The sequence below is a fragment of the Rhineura floridana genome, chromosome 3 (assembly GCF_030035675.1).
Source record: "Rhineura floridana isolate rRhiFlo1 chromosome 3, rRhiFlo1.hap2, whole genome shotgun sequence".
Taxonomy (NCBI): domain Eukaryota; kingdom Metazoa; phylum Chordata; class Lepidosauria; order Squamata; family Rhineuridae; genus Rhineura; species Rhineura floridana.
This window is the reverse complement of record NC_084482.1, coordinates 40,134,161-40,146,281: the sequence shown is the minus strand read 5'-3', so window position 1 is coordinate 40,146,281 and position 12,121 is coordinate 40,134,161.

The window sequence follows — 12,121 nt, the reverse complement described above, 5'->3', positions numbered from 1 at the left end:
ATACCTGTAAGATGAACAGGATGGTTCATGACAGATGCTCTTGGAGGTCGCTGATTCATAGGGTCGCCATAAGTCTTAGTCGACTTGGAGGCACATAACAAGATGAGACATTTGGTCTTACTGCGAAACCATCTTCAATGTGCATGTAAAGATGATCTTAGGTGGGATGTAAGCTCCACCTTGTGGTTGATGGCAGAACAAGTGCTGTTTGATTTTGCAGAGTCAACTAACTCCCCTTTTCTCTGAGGGGAACAGTTCTTTAATGACAAGCCAGAGAAAACAGACCAGCAACACACCCAAAAACAAAGCCTAAACACTTTCTGCTGTAACAAACAAAATGAACATAGTGAAAATACAGCCAGTGGCCCAGTACAGCACACAATAGGGAGCGGCCGTGAGATCATCTTTATGCACATATAAGACAGTTTTACGATAAGGCCGAATGTCTCTTGCCCCATGCGTGTAAGAGGATCTCAAGTGAGACATACCAAAGCTGACTCATGAAGGATGGAAATATGAAGCATAGAACTGGACTGTTACTCATCTGGAAGAACATGCTGCAGTATTATTCTCCCAAAGGCAGCCTCAGCTGAGGCATATGCATATATTTTATAATGCTTAATGAACATGTTAAGTGTCGCCCATGTGGCAGCTAGACAAACCTCTTGAAGAGGTGCATTAAGGGAAAAAGTGACTGGTGTGGCTGCTGCCCTGGTGGAATGGGCCAAAATCTTGGATGGAGGTGTAATATGTAGTGATATATAGGCTGGGGCAATACAGCTTTGATCCATCTGGACAATGTAGAGGTGGACACCTTCTTCCCCAAAGAGGAAGGGTGAAAGGACACAAAAAGAGCATCTGTCTGGCAGAAGGACTTTGTTCTGGAGATGTAGACTTCCAGGGCCCTATGCACATCCAAGGAGTGTCATGGCTTTTCAGTGGGATGCACTGGGGAAGGACTGAAAGAAGGTAAAATCATACTGACAGTGAAAAGAGGATAGGACTTTACGATGAAAGAAGGAATTAGTTTGAGGAATGACCCTATCTTTGTTAAAAAGACAGCATCTTTTATCCACTGATAGAGCACTGAGCTCTAAAACCCCCTGGGTGCAGGTAATGGCAACCAAAAATAGGACTTTGAACAAGAGAATATGAAGAACAATGCTGAAGGGCTCAAAGGGAGGCTTCTGAAGAGCTGTCAACACTTTGTGCAAGTCCCACATAGGATAGCGATGTTGAGTAGGTAGAGCAGATATGGTGGCTCCATACAGGAAACATTTCATGTTTCATTGCAATCCCAATGGCCTCTCTAGAGATTTTGGGAGCGTTGGCGAAAGAGCCAACAACGCTTCAACGTGTCAGGCCTGAGTCCCAGAGCAGATTATCTTAAAAGAAAAACACCACCTCATTAACACCTGCTCTATTGGGAGTCAAAAGTGTACTAAAGAACGATAAGGAGATTGCAGAGAAGCTAAATGAATTTTTTGCATCTGTCTTCACAGTGGAAGATATAGTGCAGATCCCTGAACCTGAACTAACATTTGCAGGAAGGGATTCTGAGGAACTGAGACAAATAGCGGTAACGAGAGAGGAAGTTCTAGGCTTAATGGACAATATAAAAACTGACAAATCACCGGGCCCGGATGGCATCCACCCGAGAGTTCTCAAAGAACTCAAATGTGAAATTGCTGATGTGCTAACTAAAATATGTAACTTGTCCCTCGGGTCCTCCTCCGTGCCTGAGGACTGGAAAGTGGCAAATGTAATGCCAATCTTCAAAAAGGGATCCAGAGGGGATCCTGGAAATTACAGGCCAGTTAGCTTAACTTCTGTCCCTGGAAAACTGGTAGAAAGTATTATTAAAGCTAGATTAACTAAGCACATAGAAGAACAAGCCTTGCTGAAGCAGAGCCAGCATGGCTTCTGCAAGGGAAAGTCCTGTCTCAGTAACCTATTAGAATTCTTTGAGAGTGTCAACAAGCATATAGATAGAGGTGATCCAGTGGACATAGTGTACTTAGACTTTCAAAAAGCGTTTGACAAGGTACCTCACCAAAGACTTCTGAGGAAGCTTAGCAGTCATGGAATAAGAGAAGAGGTCCTCTTGTGGATAAGGAATTGGTTAAGAAGCAGAAAGCAGAGAGTAGGAATAAACGGACAGTTCTCCCAATGGAAGACTGTAGAAAGTGGAGTCCCTCAAGGATCAGTATTGGGACCTGTACTTTTCAACTTGTTCATTAATGACCTAGAATTAGGAGTGAGCAGTCAAGTGGCCAAGTTTGCTGACGACACTAAATTGTTCAGGGTTGTTAAAACAAAAAGGGATTGCGAAGAGCTCCAAAAAGACCTCTCCAAACTGAGTGAATGGGCGGAAAAATGGCAAATGAAATTCAATATAAACAAGTGTAAAATTATGCATATTGGAGCAAAAAAATCTTAATTTCACATATATGCTCATGGGGTCTGAACTGGCGGTGACCGACCAGGAGAGAGACCTCGGGGTTGTAGTGGACAGTACGATGAAAATGTTGACCCAGTGTGCGGCAGCTGTGAAAAAGGCAAATTCCATGCTAGGGATAATTAGGAAAGGTATTGAAAATAAAACAGCCGATATAATGCCGTTGTATAAATCTATGGTGTGGCCGCATTTGGAATACTGTGTACAGTTCTGGTCGCCGCATCTCAAAAAGGATATTATAGAGTTGGAAAAGGTTCAGAAGAGGGCAACCAGAATGATCAAGGGGATGGAGCGACTCCCTTACGAGGAAAGGTTGCAGCATTTGGGGCTTTTTGGTTTAGAGAAAAGGCGGGTCAGAGGAGACATGATAGAAGTGTATAAAATTATGCATGGCATTGAGAAAGTGGATAGAGAAAAGTTCTCCCTCATAATACTAGAACTCGTGGACATTCAAAGAAGCTGAATGTTGGAAGATTGAGGACAGACAAAAGGAAGTACTTCTTTACTCAGCGCATAGTTAAACTATGGAATTTGCTCCCACAAGACGCAGTAATGGCCACCAGCTTGGATGGCTTTAAAAGAAGATTAGACAAATTCATGGAGGACAGGGCTATCATTGGCTACTAGCCATGATGGCTGTGCTCTGCCACCCTAGTCAGAGGCAGCATGCTTCTGAAAACCAGTTGCCGGAAGCCTCAGGAGTGGACAGTGTTCTTGCACTCAGGTCCTGCTTGTGGGCTTCCCCTAGGCACCTGGTTGGCCACTGTGAGAACAGGATGCTGGACTAGATGGGCCACTGGCCTGATCCAGCAGGCTGTTCTTATGTTCTTATGATTGTTTCTTAGAACACCATGCTGAGAATACTCTCCACACACTTTCATACAAGTGGATAGTGGGAAAATATGTAGATGACATCATGGTGTCTAGATGCTGCCACCAAAGGCCAGAGCCCTCTTTACAACAGCTGTTGCCTCTCAAAGGCCATACATGAAGGTTCATCCAGGCTGGATCTGGGTGGAGAAGATGGCCTTGAGACAGAAGATCATCCCAGTGAGGTACCTTTCATGGTGGCAACATTGTTATACTGAGCATCTCGGAAAACCATGGCCTCCTAGGCGAAATGGTGTCACTAGTAAAAGCCTCACCCTCTTGTCCGGGATCTTCTGCAGGACCCTTGGGGTGATTGGAATGGAGGAAAAGCATACAGTAGCCCTGGAGGCCATGGGGAGATGAGGGCGTTGACTGCCTCTGCTGTGGGAGCCATGTTATGAGAGAAAAACTTCCCAATCTGATGGTTGAGTTGGGAAGCGCACAGATCAATCTTCACCCTGCCAAAGCGTCCCATGTTCTCCTTGAAGACCTGAGGATGCAACTGCCATTCCTCCTCCTACATTCGTTCCCGGCTTAGTCAGTCTGCCTGATTGTTGCCATTGCCTTTTAGGTACTCCACCACAAGGGAGACCAAGCGAGTCTCTGCCCAATGAAGTAGAACCGATGCTTCCTTTTACAGCTGTAGGGACCTTGGCTCTGGGGCTGGAAGACAGGGACATGTAGATAGGCCTCCTTGAGATTGATTAACAAGAGGAAATCCCCCTTCCTCAGAGCCTCCTTGATAAACATAAGAGTCTCCATACAGAACCTGTGGTACCAGATGAACTGGTTCAGGTGTTTCAAGTCTAGTACTGCTCTGAAAGACCATCTTTCTTCGGAACAATAAAGAAAATTGAGTAGATGCCCAAGAATACCTCCTGGGGCGGGGGGTGGGGTGGGAGGACAGGCTTTACTGCTGATATCCAATGGAGATGTTGAATTGCCTCTTGGATTCTCATTCTCCAGATGGGAGGACAGCAGCAATGGAAAAAACCTTGGAGGCAAGTTTGAGCAGAACTGCAGCCAAAGCCCTTGCCTCATGACTGATAGCTGGAACCATACTTAGCTGAATAGTGTTGTTGTCCTTTGGTATTAGTGCGCTGCCTATTCCAGAAAGTGAAGTTGGAACTACCATCTCTTCTTCTTCTAGCTGGTCTGGACCCTCAAAAGGAGAATTGTGTGGTCCTGTAAGCAGGGCTGTGGAGTCGGAGTCGTGGAGTTGGAGTCGGAAGCAATTTTGGGTGGAGTCGGAGTCGGTAGAAATGTTCTGACTCCGGCTTCAAAATAAATTTTGATTGACAATTTAAAAAAAATATAAATTCAAAATGTCAAAGAAGCTTCCCATGAATCAGCTGTAGTTGAGCATTTCACCATAAGATGGAAAACATCTTGTGTGTCAGTGTATGACACAGGACCCAGATGAGGACAAATGCTGTGATGCCAAGATCAGCGCATATTCAGGCAGTGATAAAAATGCTCCTATGAGAGCTTCCAATTTAAAAAGACATTTACAGCCCTTTCCAGGGCTGTGGAGTTGGAAGCAATTTTGGGTGGTCGGAGTTGGACAGCAGAAAAATAGAGGAGTCGGAGTCGAAGGTTTGGCATACCGACTCCACAGCCGTGCCTGTAAGGATGAAAGGACCTCTAAAAGGACCACTTATTCTCCTCCTTAGTTGAAGGTATTGATTTCTTTTCTTTTGATTCTAATACTGGTGGCCAGGACTACATTCACAAAGAGTGTGCCCCTACCATATGGTTCCGAAGCCAAATTAGAGCTGTGGCACTCACCTCCCAGTGGCATAACTACAGTGACTTTCGCATGAAAATAGCTGCTGACAATGACCTTGCTGAAAACTGAACTGCATCCATAGTTGCATCAGCCATAAGGCCTAAGGGCAGGGGATTTTTTAAACTTGCGGGCTCTAGCATGCTCTTGTTGTGGACCATCCAGTAAGTCCTCAATCCAAAGCAATGAGGCCCTCGCAAAAACAGAGGCTGCTACACCCGCTCTGACAGAAAAGGCTTTAGTATCATGGATTCATCTTAGACCCAAGTCTATCTTACGCTCCAGTGCATCTTTAAGTTGTGCAGCTGATTCAAAGATGGATTCAGTAAACCAGCAATGGTTGCATTAAGTGGAATCTTCAACTGATCCATGAGATATTGTTCTAATACATAGTACTTGTTAGCCATAGGAACAGACCTCTTGTATTGCATAGACGTATTGAACTCAGACTGGATGACCTTTGAACACATGAAAGGTAACTTCACTACTCTGGATTTCAGAACCGGATCTAGACGCACCACAGCTACCCTGGCTGAAGAGGGTGTAGAAGGAGCAGGAGACTGTTCTGTAAAACTGGAAATTCTTACTATGAATTTCTATTCCCAGGGGTCCCTGGAGGGCAGTTCTAACCCTCGGGATGGCACCTCCCTCTGACTGTAGGCAGGCTCCACTTCTGAAGGACTCACCCAGGGGGAGGGGCCATTCCTGCTCTCCAGACTAAATAGCGGAGCAAGGATGATCCCTCAACCCCCCCTCCCAGGACTCCACCAGCATAGCAGAGGAACTAGATCAACTGGTCTGCCATCCCGACAGGGTCCATAGAACTTTAGAGAAGATTGAAAAACATTTAAGGGAATAAACAAGCTAACAAATAGAAACAAGAACAGTTGTTAGCATCCACAGGTAGAACAAAGGTCAGGAAATCCCCAGGAAACTCTAACTGCCTTCCCACATGTAGGGCAGTGGCGGAAGCCACTAAACCAGGCATGGCCAAACAGTCCAGAATGAAGAGGCAGGGTCTTGCCCACCAGGAACCCCTGGGAGTAGAAATTCACAGTAAGAATTTCTGTTTTCCCCCAGAGGTTCCTGGAGGACAGTCGTGACCCTTGGGATGTAATAGAGCAAAAATTACCAGGGTGGGATTCTGGACAGTCGGTCATGCACATACCACTTTCTGCAGAACCTTACGTCTGAATGCTGCATCAGCAGATGCCCAGGAATCAATTTTATAGTATTTGGGAAAAGTGTGTAAAGAGGCCCACGTGCCCACTCTACCAATGTCTAATATAGGGAAACTGCCCATCAATGCTGCTGAAGTAGAGGCCCCTCTAAAAAAGTGTGCTGTAAGCCCTCCAAGAGGAACCTTCCCCATAGCCTGATAAGCCAACACAATTGCCTCTTTGAGCCAATGTGAGATTGAGGAAGACAAAATCTTACGCCAAAGGGAACCCCCCCAAAGGAAACAAACAAGGCCTCCGTCTTCCTGAATGAGGCTGTCCTGTCTAGTTAAAAATGGAGAGCCGTATGGATATCCAAGGTATGCCACAATTTTTCCCTAGCAGAAGGATGGCAGAACTGTCTCTTGATCTATGAAACAGAATTTTTGAGACAAAGGAAGGATCCAGACAGAGAACCACCTTGTCCTGGTGGAAAATACAGAGTTGACTGTCTGAATGTTTCAGAAACATGATGGGCTGAAGTAATGGCCACCAGAAACTCAGTCTTAAGTGTACGGAACTTCAAGTCACAAGTGGCTAATGGCTGAAAGGGTTCCATTAGTGTGGATAACACCCAATGCAGGTTCCATGTGGGAAAATGATGCACCACTGGAGGATGGCATTGCCTAACCCCTTGAACGGCGAAACAAAGGATGTGAGGACAAGGGAAAATCCCCTCTGCAGTCCAGCATGCTACTTAATGCTGCAGCCTGGCACTTGATGATAGTACTCAAGCCTTTATCTAACCCAGACTGGAGGAATCTCAGGATGTCTGCTAGCTCCCTGGGGGAGGGATTCCTCCTCTGGGCTTAGCACCACTCAATGAACACCTTCCAAGTGGAACTATATGTCTTGTTTGTGGAGGTTTTATGGGAAGACGAGAGTGTTTAGAACCTCTCCCCCCCAAAAATGATCTCCTTCAACCAGAGCTGCTCAGTCACCACACTGTCAGGTGGAATAGCTCCAGATGAGGATGAATAATGGACCCCTGGATCAACAGGTCCTCCTGAAAAGGCAGGTGCCAAGATCTCACCTTGGACAGATGCAAGAGCTCTGGAAACCACAATCTCCTCAGACAATATGAGACAATGAGAATCACTTCTGCCTTCAACAGCTGTACCCATCAGACTGTCTGCAAGGAGGAGACTGGATGGAGGAAAGGTATAGAGAAGCCCCTAAGGCCACTCCATCATCAGGGCATCCAAACCCCTGGCCCCCTCCTATTGGTCTATTGGGAGAAAACCCTGTCTGGGCATAGTGATGGGTCGCAAACAGGTCCAGAACTGGGTACCCAAACCACATAGTGATCTCTTGGAAAACCTGGGGATGTAATTGCCACTCTGCATCCAAGATAATGTCCCGCTGAGCCAGTCCCCTCTTACATTCATTGCCCCTGCTACATGTTCTGCTCTCAGGAATTTGAGATGAGACTCCACCCAACTGAACAGGAGATGTGCCGCCTTCATCAGGGCCTTCAATCTCGTGCCTCCCTGATGATTCAAATATGCTTTTGCGGACACGTTGTTGGTCCTCAGCAGCACATGGCACCTCTCTATGTAAGGCGTGGAGTCCAATAGCTCCAGTCTCACTGCCTGCAACTCCAGCCAATTGATGCTTTGCTGGAAGACCATATACCTTGCGTCACATGAGAGTCCGGATGAGCTCCCCAGCCATACATCCTGGCATCTGAGATGATCACTCTACTGGCTGGAATCTCTAGGCTCACCCCTTCCATCAACCTCCGTGGTGACAACCACCACCTCAGGGATTTCTGCAGTTTCTGTGGAATTAGCATACTTTGGTTGGTTGACTGCGCAATTTGTTCCTGAAAGGGAAGCAGTAATTGAAGTGGGTGCGAGTGGAAACCATGTCCAGTCCACCAGATCCAGACAAGACAAGCATTCCTTGAAGCTTGGCTAGTACCATCAGATCCATGGCTTCTGAATTCTTCGCCTTTTCTATCAAGACACAATCTTGTCCATCCACTCCTTTGTAAGTTGCATTTGAAACTGCTGTGAGTTTATCTGCACTTGTTTATCTGCACAGGTGTGTACTGTCTTGTGTGGGGTGTAGCACAGTTTTCTAGGTTTACAACAAACCCGTGCCTTCTCGGGCACAATAAGATGGTCTCTGCGTCTGCCCTTCACTGGTCCCTTGATGGCACCCATACAAGAATGTCATCTAGGTATGAGTGAACCCAACCCCAACCCCCGAGTCCTGAGGTAAGCCACCAGAGCCACCAGAACCTTGGTGAAGACCCTGGGGTGGAGGTAAGGCCGAAGGGAAGTGCCCTGTACTGGTAATGCCGACACCTATAGCAAAACCGAAAAAACTTCCTATATCTCCTCTTGACCCATCACACGCTGAGGGAAATAATAGTGACTATTGACCAGTTTGTGGGTTGGCTTGTGCTTGTTGGGAGCAGACCACTCTACCTTCTACAGGTCCTGAAAAGAGTCAGGGAAGGGAAAGGTAGCTGTCCTGCCTTGGTCTTCAGGAAAAGCTAAGAGGCAGTTACAACTTCTGCATCCTGAACGCAATTCCGGTTGAAAAAGTCTTCCCTTGGGGGAAATGTCTCCAGTTCCTCTTGAGACCTCCCTTTCCTCTGAAGAGTGGGAGCACTCTTGAGTCAGAATGCTGGCACCTTTTTTTATTCAATTTTACATCAATGAAATCATCCCCGAGATGGCCTCCCCTTTTCTTCCCGCCTTCGGCCGGGAATCGAAAGATTTCATCTCTGCTTTATGCTGATGACCTGGTTCTACTCTCCTTGAATAAAATCGGCCTTAAAAGGATGCTACTTCACCTGGGAAAATTTTGTAATGAGCAGCACTTGACTTTAAATCACTCTAAAACTAAGATCATGATTTCTGGCAAAAAAAGGTCCAAATCCAATTGGGTCCTTAATGGGCATCAATTGGAACAGGTGCACTCATTCAAATACTTGGGTCTGCGTTTCAGTTACAATCTCTCGTGGAAACATCATCTAGAGGCATATAAACTTTCATGTGCCAGAACAACGGGCCAAATCAGGTTTTTTTATAGCCAAGGGGGGCAATTAATTAACCCGATGCTTAAAGTCTTTGTGGCCAAAATCTTAGCCCAAATTCTCTATGGGGCAGAGCTGTGGAGGCCACCGGCCAAGCACACCTTAGACGCCCTCCAAAATAAGTTAATGAGGCAGATTCTGGGGCTTCCCCACGGGGTTCCGTCAGCCCATTTAAGAGCGGAACTTGGCCTTCCATCTCTTCTAGCAAGAATAGACTTAGCGTATCTTAGATACTGGCGGAGGTTATTCAACATGGATGACAGTTCTCTCCCCAAACTTTGCTGGAATGAGCAACATAAGATCGGGGGGTGGGCCCAACTGTGTCAAGAAAAATTAAAGACTTATAATCTTACCTTGGGAAAGTATTTAAGCCTCAACCAACAGGAACTCTGGAACTGGGTATTTGACCATGATGCATCCCAAGACCGGGCAACAATTGCCGTAGCCCCTTTTTCCTCCTGGTTCCCCCTATTTAAGGTCAACCACACTAAATCACAATATTTTGAGGTGCTGACGCATGCCCATCTACGCAGGGCATTCACGGAACTTAGGTTCCAAATGATGCCCTCGGCCTATCTTGATGGGAGGTACCTGGCAATCCCGCTCAAGGAGCGGAGATGCGTCTTTGGGTGCAACCAGACAGAGGATATTGTTCATTATCTTTTAAACTGCCCCTTGTACGAGGACCCCAGAAGGAAATTTTTGGCCCACTACATTCGCTCATATTGGGGGAAATGCCCCAGGGAATTGGTAGTAGATCTTTTAGCTGACAACTATAAGCAAGTAACAGTTTCAGTGGCCAACTTTGCCCAAGCTGCTAGGAAGCTGAGGGGAGTTACATCAAGACCTGATTAGTCATGTGCCTGCTGTAAGCTGTACCCTTGTTATCCTCTATGGAGTCCATTTGTCTATTTATGTAATCTCTTTTGTATCTTGCAAAGGCCTATGGCTACATGCAATAAAGTTGATTTGATTTGACTATGCACTCTGAGTCAGAGTAGGCTGAAGAAAGTTGCCACCTTTCTGCTGTGATTGTGTTTTCTCACCACTGCAGGTGGCATGGCAACAGCCTGTTGGGTGCCTCAGTCCTTGCGCCTCCTGCCCTGACCCCTGCTCTGGTGGGGGATGACTAGGGCGAATTAAGAATCTGAGGAGGAGGTGGAAGAGGAGACTACCTACCCTGACTGAGAAACCTGGAGGGGAGGGGAGAAGAAAAAACAAGGAGAGAAAAAGGATGAGAAAAAACACAGAGGTGACTGAGCCCTTAAGGATCTCAGTCAGACCTGACCGTCCTCAGTGAAAGGCAGGGCCAGTCTAGAGAGTGGGGATGGCCCCGCTCCCTGGATGAGTTCTTCAGAAATGGACCCTTCCTACAAAGTCAGAGGGAGGCGCCATCCTGGGGTTAGGATTGCCCTCCAGGAAATGTTCAAATTCAGGGTCTCCATTACCTTGCACAACAGAGGAAGATAATGGGAATCTTGAAAAAGTTGGTTTGAAGAAACTTCTTCAGACTCCTTCGTTCCATTCTTCCTCATCCAGCAGCCTCAGATTGATGTTAGGACCCCTTGGTGTTGCTATAGCTTCCCTTTCTTGCTGACTGTTGTTCACACGGTGTGCCCTACCCCTGTGCACTGTGTGAGGGTCTGCAGAGCAACAAGAGGATGCCACATGTGAGATTGAGAAAGTTTGACAGGAGGTGCTGTAGCCACTTGCCTTGCAGGTGATTCCCTCTGATTAGGTGCTGGTGCCACTACTTGTCTCTGTTTCTTCCACGGTCCCTCAGACCCATTGTGGAGAAGGAACTCAAACACAGGTCTAAAGTGTCTGCATTACTGGCACTGTGCAAAGCCTGCCACTTCCAAAGGTACCAAAACACCCTATTGCCTAGAGGCTGAGGAGTTGGTGGGAACTGCTGTACAGTGGAGACAGCAGAAAGTGAAGGGCCTTGAGCAATGGCAGCCACTGAGGAAAGGGGTGTTGGTGGCAGCAACCGGTTTTTTCCTCTCAGGAACCAGTTTTATCCTTAAACTTCCCCATAACACAGGATCTAGCAGGGTTCACAGGGACAGTAGAATTCAGGAAGATCAGTGGCTGTAAGCTGTAGAAGGAGGGCTAATGAAAACTGAGGGCTCTGTAAGGTTAAGTAGATAAGGAGCGGAGGGTCCACTAAGGCCATGAAGCCAAGGGAAGGGGTGTGGAGAAGGCAAAGCTCTGCAATTAGGCAAAGTAAAAACGTTTTTTTGGAGGGGAAAGAAACGGAGACACAAAAAGAACGCAGAAACGCAAGGGTAACACAAGTTAATAAAGGGGCAAAACAACACACGCCTGAGCCAACTGACGGTGCAGAAAATGAAGACAACCACACTTGGTAAAAGCAGAACAAAGAACTTCCGAGCCAGGGGCAGATAGATGACTCTGCAAAATCGCAGTGCTTGTTCTGTCTTCGACCACAAGGTGGAGCTAATGTCTCACCTGAGATCATCTCACATGCATGGGAGGTTGCCCAGCCTGTAACTACCTTAAGGAATGAGCTTTTAACAACTTGGATTAATATCTAATACCACTTTTCCTAGCACTAGACAGATGGTAGTTTATTTTAAAGCAGAGGGGGTGGACTATGATTCCTCCTTCAAGGCGACAATAAAACCATTGCCTAGATTTATCATGCTAGATTTTTCTGGTAAAGACAAGCAGGGATAACAATTATGTTTGGTGGGGAAAAAGCACCTAGCTACCAATTT